Source organism: Ammospiza nelsoni, chromosome 2 (assembly GCF_027579445.1).
Source record: "Ammospiza nelsoni isolate bAmmNel1 chromosome 2, bAmmNel1.pri, whole genome shotgun sequence".
NCBI lineage: Eukaryota > Metazoa > Chordata > Aves > Passeriformes > Passerellidae > Ammospiza > Ammospiza nelsoni.
In genome coordinates this window covers 65709962-65722518 of record NC_080634.1, presented here as the reverse complement: position 1 = coordinate 65722518, position 12557 = coordinate 65709962, and positions in this window count along the sequence as shown.

Genomic DNA, 12557 nt, shown 5'->3' with positions numbered 1-12557 from the left:
TGTTCCAGTGCCTCCCTCCCTTCCTGACATCCTCATTGACCCTCTTCTCAAACTGCTCAAGATCCCACTGGTTCACATCCCTTCTTTTAAACGTGAGCCAAACAACCCACACCGTGTCATCCCCAAGCATGCTGCAGGTCCATTTAATCCCACCCTCTGTGTAATTATTACAAATATTCAGCAGTAACAGTCCCAGTACAGACCCCTGAGGGTTTGTACCCAGTTCTTTCTGATTTTGATTTTGACATAGAGCCATTGACTGCAACTCTTTGGATGTGGCCATTTAACCAGTTCCTTATGCATTCACGCTGGACTGGTACTAAAGAGTAGGTAGAAGAAAATCAAGTCAGAAATAAACTGCCTATGCCATCTTATCCATCAATTGGCTTGTCTTTCAAACACACATTTCTCCAATATAGCCACAACGATGCAGAACGGGGACTTAGCAAATGCTTTACAGAAGTCCAGGTAGATGATAAAAACTGATCACCCCTTGTCCACCAATAGAGTCACGCCACTGTAAGATTAGTCATGCACAATTTGCTCTTTGTGAAGCCAAATTGGCTGTTTCTTGTCAGCTCTCTGGCATCCATATTACTTGACATGCCTTCCAGCAGATAATCTGTTCCTTCTTCATGTTCACCTGACTGCTTCTCACTTTTTTTTTTTACTTTCTCATGATTATTTTGTGTGGTGCATTCCACCTTTTCCCAGTATCTCAGCCACATTAGCTGTTGGGCTCAGCCATGTCCTGCAATGGGACAGTTGGAGCAGGCTAGAAACATTAATTAAACTTTAAACATAAATTGTACTGGAGATGTTAAAATCAATCACATATATAATTTCTCTGATTTTCCTGCCTTACGTTCTCTTTTTTTTTTTTTTTCTTTTTTTTTTTTTATGTCAGGAGGAGAAGGTGTGAGGCTTTTTTTCCTTCCTTCCATGCATACATCCATGGTTTTGCTGTCTTCCAGGAAAAGTTGCTGCTAGAAGAGTTTGCTCCAGTATGTTTTGTAGTCATAGATATCTTTCAAATTATAACATGTTAAAATAATAGGGTTTGGATTTAAAACACTCTGTCTCTTTTGAGCAAGATTAAATTCTAATTGTGCAAATAATTTATTTTGAGAAGTTGTTGGCTATAGAGCAAAAAAGGAAATCAATGTTATGACTAAAAACATTTCCTTTTAATTCATTTAAATTAAGGAAAAACAGGAGAATTCAGTTTCTGTAATAAATTTTAAAAAAAGAAAAAATATAAAAATAAATTTTTAAATGTTCATTTTGATAGTTTTATCGTATTTTTGCAAAATAAACAAAAAGTAAGTTATATTTATGTTGGTAGGGTTGTTTGGTTTTTTTTGTGCTTTTAAAAGAAATCAGATTTGTATCACTTTATAACAAGCTTAGACAGAGAAATCTTTTCTATTTTTCTAAGACTAGCTCTGAAGTTAAGGAATTGTGATAATAAATGTGCCCCATATACAAAGCTTGGAGGCACGCAAATCTAGAAGAAATATGAACCTGATCCTAATAAATGTTTTCTGGAATTCACAGATACCATTTAGACACATTTACCATCTACAACTCCAATGGTGCAGCACGTGTGCTGACTTGCAGAGCTCTAGCTTAGTAAAAAGTGGTATAGGCATTTTATTTCTGACTTGATTTTCTTCTGCCTACTCTTTAGTGCCAGTCCAGTGTAAATGATATAATTTTAATTTTTAAAATCTTTTACCCTTCCTATAGGTTTTAATCTATACTTAGCTATATGCAAAAATAGTTTGTTCTTCTAAGGACTGGATCATAGCAACTTGCAGTTTCCCAGATGGAAATTCAGGACAGCTGAGTTTCTGCTGTTTGCTTCCTGGTACAAGAAAAGGCATTTGTAGATCAGGCAAGCAGCAGATGGAGAACAATTGGAGTATATAATTATTCGGCCTGGACTCCTTTTAAATGGGAAGGCTGAACTCTATCTATTTGGCTGGGAAGACAGGGGAATAGAGTAGCAAATGGCAGATAAACCTTCCCAAGATCCTTTAAAATAAATCTAGGCAAATATGTGAAATAACTTCATCATTTAACCGAGTCTCTTTTTCTGTGAACTCCAAAATCTGGCAAGTCATTGTCGGTTTGCTTTTGAAGGTTGAGATTAATACACAGCACTACCCAAACACTTCTGTATGAACAAACTACATTGATTTCAGTATGTTACCTGAGGACTCCATCTGGTGACTCTTCTTTACTTTGCCAGATTTTGAAAAGCTGCAGCCTTACTGTGATCCAATGCCAAAATATAAAATCCACTGTAGGAAAGTATTAACATGTTGTGATTCTTGCTCTGTGGAAGTGAATAATTTAATTCTGTGACTTTTTGAAAATGCCCTCATAGGAGCATTACATTTTGTAAGCTGACAGCTAACAATAAGACTACATGCCAAAATCAGTGTCTAGAGAGCCATGATTATTTTCATTAATTATTCAAGATTAAATGGACATATGAAGGAATATACAGAGGGCATCAAAACAGAAGGGATGAAGTATTATGAGAAAAGGAAGGCAATCAGAATAATCCAAACACCAGTAAAATCTGAAATTAGAAACAAATAGAGGACAGTAAAATATTTCAGAAGAAAAATGGGAAGAATTGTATGCTCTTAAGATATCTAAATTAACTTCTGAAACTACAGACTCAAATCAAAAATTACTCATATATTTTCCATACAATAGTCTTCATAGCAAAGAAAGACTAACGGTGGAGAAAAACAGAGGAAACCTTTGTTTATATTAACAAAATGAAGATCAGAATTACAACCACACATACTAAAACTTACTTTGGTTTAGAAAAACGATGCTGTAAACCAAAATTAATTTAATGACAGAGGAAAATTTTAAGATGACTGATGTTTTTACTGTGTTAAATTATAGGAAAAAAATCAGACTAAAACAAGAAAAATTACTAATAAGAAAAATAGTTAATCAGGAATAAAACCATAGTAGAAATGTTACCTCCTATTTTTTTGATTTTGTCTTCCACCTTATTTGAAGTTTCAAAAGTTCAATTATTTTCTATGGAACTGTGGCAAATCAAAGGCCTTGGATCCACATATAAGATGATGAAGACTTCATCTCACATTTTCTTTACATATTCAAGTATTTAAGCCCATTTTTTGTTTGTTTTGTCATTTTGGAAATGCTCTAACTGGAAAATGGGATATTTGTGAATATGTATGAGGCTCCCTTAACCAAACTCATTTAACCTAATTCAGGAAAAGCAGATGGTTTCTTCACCTGTGCAGCACACGCAGTCTGACTGTGTGCCTATTTCTTTGTACTGACAACGAGACCTCCACAGTACTCTTGTGGCCTCATGTCTAGATCCAAGTCAAGCAAGACAGTGCTGAGGCATTCAGCTGCTCCAAGCTAAGATGTGACACTTTAGGGTACAGACATGCAGCTGTGTGCCCTGACCGCTTTTGAAGTCAAGCAATGAAGTACCTATGGAATTTCGGCAATGTACCTGATGGTTGACAGAGGCTTTTCAATGTCATTTAGGGACTATCATGATATTTCTCACCTTACATCTCATTCAACTAAGTCCATTTTTGAGCAGTCCAGAATGACTTAGCAAAATTAGATAATGTTCTTCTAAGTTATGAATCAAATACACCTAAAATTACATTTATTCATTTTAATAGGAAGCTATTTTACCAATATTATAAGGATCTCGATCTTTGTGAACATCACAATTTTTACAGATGAAAATATAGATTTCATAGCCACCATGTTTAAAAAAATCTTTCCTGAAAGTTGAACATTTTTTCTGGGGTTAGTGGTTAAGATACACAAGGAGATAGGCTATAATCATAAATAATTAATCTTTTGCAAAATTTTGGAGTTTACTGTATTTTTTTTATTTGATTTTACAGAGTGAACTGTTATGCTTCAACACAAAGATTAAACAAGAGTACATGCAGAAATAGAAAATCTATACCTCATTGAAAAGCAGCAATATTATGATTTGATTATTTTATATGTTGATTCTTTAAAGAGGAATGGGTACTATTTTGCTTCAGCCATGCTGATGTGGGTGCATATGCACACACCATTGCACAAAGGCAATTTTGTTGGCACAAACACAACTGCACATACAGACATGGATAGAAGGAAGTACTGAACAAAAATAACAGATGTTAATGCTTTGTCCTTTCAAGTCAAAATGCTGACATTTTTTCAAGTAAACTTAACAAAGTGCTTAAATCTGGTGTATATTCAATAGTCTTTACTACAATCAGTATGACTAGAATTTGTATCCCATGTGCATTAAGCATAATTACCGATGTGTAAGATTTGTTCTACCAGAATTAAAATTCTATTAATTGGATTTTATATATTAAATACACTGTGGAGTAGCTAGAATGTATAGAGTAAAAACGCATAATTTTTAGAATACATAGCAGACAAAGTGAGAGATGCTCATTAAGAAAAGTTCACTTCAAAAAGTTGCCCAACAGCATTTTACAACCGAATTTTCTCCTGATTATTCAATGTATCTGACTTAAATTGCAATAAACAAGACACTTACCTTTTTAAATCTGATTTCATAATGTATATAAGTGCAGTATCTACTACGGTAATCTAATGGTATGAGTTTGAGGACACAATCTTTTTAGTCTGCCACAAAGAGTACACTTTCTTAGTTTCCACTACTACAATGTCATGGATATTTTAGCACATAAAAAAGAGTGCATTGCACCCAATATTGCCCTAACAGCTGCTGTCCTGTTTTCATTATTTGTTTTTGTTGTGAGTTTTTGGTTTTGTTTAGGGGGGTTGGATTTTTATGTATGTTTTTAATTCAGAAAAATACAAATAAATTAGGGTTACCTTAAATTTCATGCTAAGGCAAGAGATTAAATTAGCTCAAAAGTAGTGATAGATACAGGATTTAGAACAGATCTGTTGCATGGCAGTTAAATATATAAAGAAGATACAGTGATTAATGATTCCTGAATCTGTCTGATGATTTTTAAGTCAAACTTTCGCATGAAAAATTGACTGTATAAAAGAAAGAGTAGCCAGAGTCAAGTGGCTGCACTAAGCAGGTGACACATAGTTAAAAGCATTGGGACACACCTCTATACACACCTGATGGCTATACCTCTTACTGATACAATCACAATATAATGACAATATTAAGTAAGTAATTTGGGATAATTGGAGAGGAAAAGTAAGTATACCTAAAGACTGATTACTTACTCTCCATCTGGGGAGAGTTCATGGATCTACATCCAGTGCTGTGGATGTGGAAGAGAAGAGTTAGATACTGATCTGTACCATAGCAAATTAGTGTTTATTCTGTGTTCAATACAGTGATAGCACAGCCATTCCATACTACAATTATATTAACATCCTGAAATTTGGAAAGGAAGAAGATTAGAATGAAAATTAAAACAGAGAAGAAACACTGCCATATTTCTTCTTGTTACTGTTTTAGCTAGAGGGACTAACAAAATTATGTTACTTCTCTGTGGAAGTTAAAACTACCAAAAGACAAGTAGAATCAGATGACTTGTCACAATAATTAAAGAGGAGCACAGATTTCTGTGTCAGCCACTGAACTGTCCTTTTTATTTATACATAATTTTGGAACACGATTTTCTCTTGCAAGAGGCTATAAATACTCAAATATTCTAAAATCCTCAGGACAAGGAGAGCTTTTTGCTTGAAGAAATCTGTAGATGATTTTACAGATGTACTAGTTATGAAAACAAAGAAGCAAAAAAAGGATCACTCTTACTAAGGATCATCTTGTTTAATGACAGAACAATCCAGACACATATATTCATGCAGCACAATCCATATATAGGCTTGCTTTGATTATTTTTTCTGCTTGTATTTTTTGCCTATTGATATGCTTGCTTTATTTACCATGTTCATTTTTTCTTTCTTTTGTTGCTCTGTTTACTTCTCTTGTGAGGTCTGCTTCAGTAATCTGAAGATGCAATGCTGAGCCTTCAGTATGAACAGCATGGATATTGGAACAGAGAATATATACATATGATACAAGGCTCAGGAACGCATGCAAATTTCTTGGAGGACAGCAACAGAATTCAAAATTATCTTGACAAATAAGAAGCATGTTTGAAATAATAGAATGCAATTCAATAGAGACAAGTACAAGATGCTCAGGCAGAAATAATAAATTGCACATGTACAAATTAAGGAACAACTGTTAAGGTGAAAGTTCTGCAGATCTCCAAGTAAGAGGATATCAAGGTCATCATGAACCAACAAAAAGAATCCCAAGGATCACGAGTCAGCAACATGAAAAAGTGGACATTGTGACAAAGCAGTTATTGTGGTATACAAGATGCATACAGATATCCTTTTAGTCAATTTAGCATCCATGAATACACTTGCATACTCTGTGAAATATTTTTTCACTGGGCTTTACATTGAGCACATACCAATAGGTGAGAGAGCGAAATGAACAAAAATACTGATTGAAGGTCTTGATTTTATAACCATCAAGGAAAGATAGAATAAAGAGGAGATTTAAAACGAATGCTTTAATAGATTTCAAGAAAATAAAATGCTATTCAAAGTAGGGGTTTATATACTCTCTGTAGGAGAAAAGAAGTAATGGGCTTAAATTGCAAGAAAAAAAAGACTCATTGTCTTATATAAAACATATTAGAAAACACTTTTGAAAGGAAAAGGTAGAGAAGAACTCAAAAGTTTGCCAAAGAAACCTGTCAACCTTCTGTCACTGAAGGTACTTTTAAGCAGATTAAATAAATGTCTGTCAAGAAAGGATTAGTTTTCCAAACTCTTTTTCTTACCTAACATAGTATGAAGGCTCTGAATTGACTTTAAAGAAAAACCACTTTATTCTTCATTCTTTTCTCTACATGTTTTCCTCTTTCCAGTCTTTGGTATTTCTGAGATGCTTCTTATTAGTTTTTATGAAGATCTGGAAACAATTAAGGAAAATACTGAAAGCACATAGCCCTGCTTATATTCTTGTTCTCCCCATGTTGTATGTTATATTTTTATTTCTCTTATTTTGTTGTGGTTTTTTATCTTTTTTCCAGCACACTGTCAGGTTTCCTACATACGTGAAATCATATTGTGTATTTATAACCACTGTCATGCCAGTGCTAATTCTGAAGTTGTTCAATACTAAATCTCTATGAACATTTTTTACTTCTCACCTCAGCATCCTGCTATTTTTGTCCTTCTCTGTGTTTCTCTGTAGGGCTCAGAAAAGAGAAATGCTGTCTATCATGTAGCTCAAAACTTATCACGGATAATCTATAATTAATTATATATTCACATTCTTCATATATTCTCTTACCTTTCTATCACTACCTTTTATATGAACCCCTTCTGTTTTAACCACCGTATATACTGAGATTTGTATGAACTGACATATACAATTAAATTTTACTGTGAATTCATGAAGTGCTGGAGCAAATTTATGTTTGCTGGAATTGTGTAGAACTGACAAAAAAATATAAAACAGGTATACAAAAGAACATGCAAATGGTCATCAGCTGTGTTAAAAAAAGATTTGTAAATTAATTTTTAAACTCCGGTTCTCTTTATTGTTTTTTCTGGGTATTAGGGTTTTTTCCTAAGAAAATGGAAATTGACCAATTTGCCTTTTTCCCCAGAATAAATATAAAGAACAATCTTGTAAATGAGTGTTTGTAACAGTCAGCAAAAGAACAATTTCTGCATTTAAACATGGGCTACAAATGCATGTTAAAATACACTCTCTACTCAGTGTCTTATTTACATGCTGAACTTAGTGTTAAAGGTGGATTCATAAATCATCAGAGGGAGAAAGGAAAACACTTGTGATATGTTGATCATCTGTGCATTCTGTAAAACACATCGGTCTGATGATATGTCTGGGGAAGACTGAAGGTGTGAAGTCTGGATATATGCTCTGCATATTTAGTTACCAGCTGATACATTAATTTCTATAATTTAAGTAGGCTGCTGGGTAATGTTTTGGTATTAATTTTAATGGTTTGCCATTGAGAAAAAAATCTGCTGAAAAAATACAAACGTATCTGTAATAAAACATAAAACATTTGTATTAATATTTGTGCTCTTATGAAGTTTCTAAAATTTTATAAATTGTACTGCTAAAGGACAATATTACAGTAGACTGTTAGCAGCATATCTGCAGGGAAGTGTATATGTTCATGGATGTGTGTAGTCATCTTAAAGGAAGTGAAGCAAAAATAATCAGGTAAACAGGTTATGGTTCATTAATAATTGTCAAGTAAAGTAGAAAAAAAAAGGAAAAATAAGAAGCTAGACACTTCCACAAATGAATTAATCCCAATCTCTAAAATAAAACAGTTCACTAAATCACAGAGTGGCTGAGGTTTGAAGAATTATCTGGAGGTGGCCCTTTGCTTAAACAGGGCCTCATAGAGATAGTCGCCTAGGATCATACTCAGGCAACATCTTCAAATCTCTGGGGACAGTGACTCACAGCCTCTCCACGTAACTTGTGCCGGTGTTTGGTCACTTTTCTTAATGAAAAAAAGTTTCCTTCCATTCTCCTGTATTTTGGTTTGTGATCAAGGCCTCAGGTCCTTTAATTTCAAGAGATACTTCTTTCAAGAGTCTGTCTCTGCCTTCTTTACAGATTTGCTTCAGATATTCATATACATGGATGAGATCTGCCTTGTTCTTCTCCAGTCTAAACTGTCCCAGCTCTCTCAGCCTTTCTTCCTTTAGGAGAAGCTCCAGGTCCCTCATCACCTATTCTTGTTCTTTACAAGTAGAAGTAGAAATGAAAGCCCAGCAGTTTTGCAGCCCAGAACTGAAACAGCACTCTAGTGGTGGCCTTAGCATTGCTGAGAAGGGAAGGATCAGCTCCTCTCATCTGCTTTCAAGACTCCTCCTTATGCAGCCCAGAATATTGGTGGCCTTCTTTGCCATAAGGGCACAGATCTGGCACATGGCCAACCTGCTGTCTGTTGTTGGCTCCCTCCAAGTCCAGTTTGCAAATCTGCTCCCAGCATGTGCTGATGCATTGCATTATTACTTCCTGGGTGCAGGAATTTGCACTTTTATTTGCTGAACTGTCTGCCATTAAATTATTTTTGAACTGAGCTGTGTCACCCACAGAAATTCTGTGTAAAGGCCTTGCAGGCTGAAGGGGGTCAGTGCCTCTGTCACTGAAGAAGTCATTGCAGGATGAAGGGCAAGAGCATTTAAGGGTACTCAGACATTTCCGAAGGATATTGCTCAGAGCTTTCTGGAAATATGTGAGACTGACTCATCTGAAAATGCCTGAGGGAGGACCCAAAGATGGGAGAATGGGTGGGTCTATCTGGATGGGGAAGCAGCCTGGAAAGAGAAAAAGAAAATCATGGGGTTGTAGGAAAATTCAATTTTGAAAGCATGCCAGGTCCCTAGTGAAACCTCCTGCTCAAAGCCACATCAGAAATGGTTCAGGTCTCTTCTCTGGAGAAGCCCCATGGATGCAGACAATATAGTCCCTCTGAGCACTTTGCTACACTCTGGACTGTCCCCATAGGGAAAAGTGTTTCCCTTTCTCTCCAGTGTAAACTTGTCTTGTTTCAGGTGAGGCCCACTGCTTCTCATCCTACCATCTTGCATTGCTGTGGAGAACCTGACTCCATCTTCTCAACATGCAAGTTGTAGGCCTACTGCAAAGATCTGCTCTGGGCCTTCACCTGGGCACTTTTCCCCTGAAAAGCCACCTCCATTCCATTCACATTCATTGTATGCCTGCGCCATATGCGGGACATGGTCCTTTGCTGCTTGCCTTGCCCCAGGCCCCCCTCCTCACATCTCCTTTAGTACCTCTGACTCTGACAGTGAAGGAGCTGGCCTGTTTCTGGGTCAGACCAAACAGCAGGGACGGCTCCTTCCAGACTCAGTCACGGGATGCTGAGCAACTGTCCTTATCTTGGGAAGACTTGTAGGAACAAACCAAAGAGAGCTGAGCCTTGTCTCTCCTTGTTGTTTAGTTTATCATGTGCCACACCCTCCTTGTACCCACAGCCCCTGGGACAGCCCCTGTGTGGGACCCAAAGCCACTCACAGCCGGGCAGACAGGAGAGAAGTATTGGAAGAGGTTGCCTTCACTCAGAACCTGGACCTGCTTTTCTCTACCAAGCCAAAAATCGAGGATCAGGACCACTATCCTGCTGGAGCCTTCACGCCTTGCATGTGTGCTCACACAAATCCTGGAAAAAATGTAAAGGGACAGAGCCAGCAGCTGCTGAAAAGCAGCAAGACAAGGGAGTGTCTCAGTCACTCTCTGACATAAAAGAGTTCCCAGGAGCCTCCCATCACTGTCTGTCACGCCAGGAAGACAGGTGTCTCAAAGGGAGAAAGCCTGTCTCGCAAGACATTTGGTATCTTCTTCTGACCTCGCAGATAGGTTTTAAACTCAGGTATATCAGATCCTGTGATGAGAAATGTTCCCTGTGCACAAGAACCTGGCAAGAGGCAGCCCAGCAATGCAGGTGGAGGAGCCCTGATGGTGTCCTCAGTGCCAGCAGAATGCCATCCCTTTTCTCCACAGAGAGCTGTCAAGGGAGAAGGATATACCCCTGGTCTCCAGAAAAAATGTCCTAGCGATTGAGGTTGGAAGAGACATCTGGATGTCACTATGTTCAGGGAGAATCACCTAGAGCCCACTGCCCTGGATGGCATGTGTACAGCTTAGCCCTGTGTAGAAAACCAACAGCAGCTGGAAATAATTAAACTAATTTTATACTGTTTCAGCTTTAAAAATTAAAGTTTACAATGGTAAAGTATATTCAATACTCTTATTGAAGTCCAAAGGGTTACCAATGAGATGAAGAAGTGTTCTGGATGCTGAGAGAACAATCCTTATTAAAATTGTGAGTGATCTTGTTTTGGTGGAATTAGGGTAAGACTCCTCTCTCAAGTTTCTTCAAGTTTTTTGTCACCTTGTGTATGTGTGTAGGCTGAGAAAGCAGAAGTGATCATTCCAAATGAAGATCAGATGATTATTTGAACCTGAAAATATACTGACAAAACACTGAGGTTTTGTTTCCTTACAGAAAGGAAAAGGAAACCTGAAGACTTTTTTACTTCCTTCAGTAGTGAATTTAATGTTCTTGCTCATATTTTATTTTCCATATCGTCTCATAGCTTAATCTATTTTTTCTTGGGGTTTTTTGTTTTTGTTTTGGTTTTGGTTTTGGTTTGCTTGTTTGTTCATTTTTTGGTTTGGCTTGGTTTGGGCTTTTAAATTTGTTTTTTTTTTTTGTCTTGTTGTGGTTGGTTTTGTTTTAGTTGCTTTGGTTTTGGTTTTTGGTGGTTTTGGGTTTTGGGGGTTTTTTTTTGCTTAAGTGGAGCATTGAAAAGGCAAGTTTAAATGTAGAAGAAAAGGTCATTAGACATCATTTTAGGCACTGAGCTTTAAAACTCAGTTGTCATTTAAATTTACAACATTTTTCCTCTGATTCTGAGTTCTTCCCAGCTAAAATTATACATCTGTGAACCTTCATAGATGTTTTCTCATATGCTGCTCAGCATGCTTAGAGCAGCTTACCACCCGTTCATTAGGGCCATCTTCCCATTTTCTTCTAGCCAGTAGGCATGCTTGAAGCTTGTTTGAAATGTTTTCCCTTCTCTCTTCCCCTTTGTAAGGCAAAACTAGTTGGACAAGGACCTTTTCGTTCTGCTGGTTCTACCTGCTGTTATTTCACAGATGACTAACTATAACACACATAATATGATGAAGACTTCATCTTGCATTTTCTTTACATATGCAAGTATTTAAGCCCCTTTTATATCACGTTGGAAGGGCTCTAACTGGAAAATGGGATATTTGTGAATATGTATGAGGCTCCCTTACCCAAACTCATTTAACCTAATTCAGGAAAAGCAGATGGTTTCTTCACCTGTGCAGCACATGCACTCTGAATGTGTGCCTATTTCTTTGTACTGACAACGAGACTTCCACAGTACTCTTGTGGCCTCATGTCTAGATTCAAGTTAAGTAAGACAGTGCTGAGGCATTCAGCTGCTCCAAGCTAAGATGTGACACTTTAGGGTACAGACATGCAGCTGTGTGCCCTGACCGCTTTTGATGTCAAGCAATGAAGTACCTATGGAATTTCGGCAATGTACCTGATGGTTGACAGAGGTTTTTTGATGTTATTTAGGGACTATCAAGACTGCTATTTCTCACCTTACATCTCATTCAACTAAGTCTATTTTGGGGCTTTTTTGAGTCTAACCTAGATGATAAACTCCATGCTAGGAATCCTGAAAGAATGGTTTTTAAACTGTGATGAAGTAATATATGAATGCCTTACTAATATTAGCAATGACCACACTATGTGGTCATACAGGCTCTTGTAGGTCAGATTCTTAGCAATCTCTTTCTTCACAGTTATTGTAAATCCAGTCAAGCATCAGTCACCCTATTAGTAACTTCATACAAGATGTAGCATAAAATCAGCCTTTGAGCTTATTCCCCAGCCTGAAGCCCAGGCTTCACACAGGTAGCTGTACTGAAA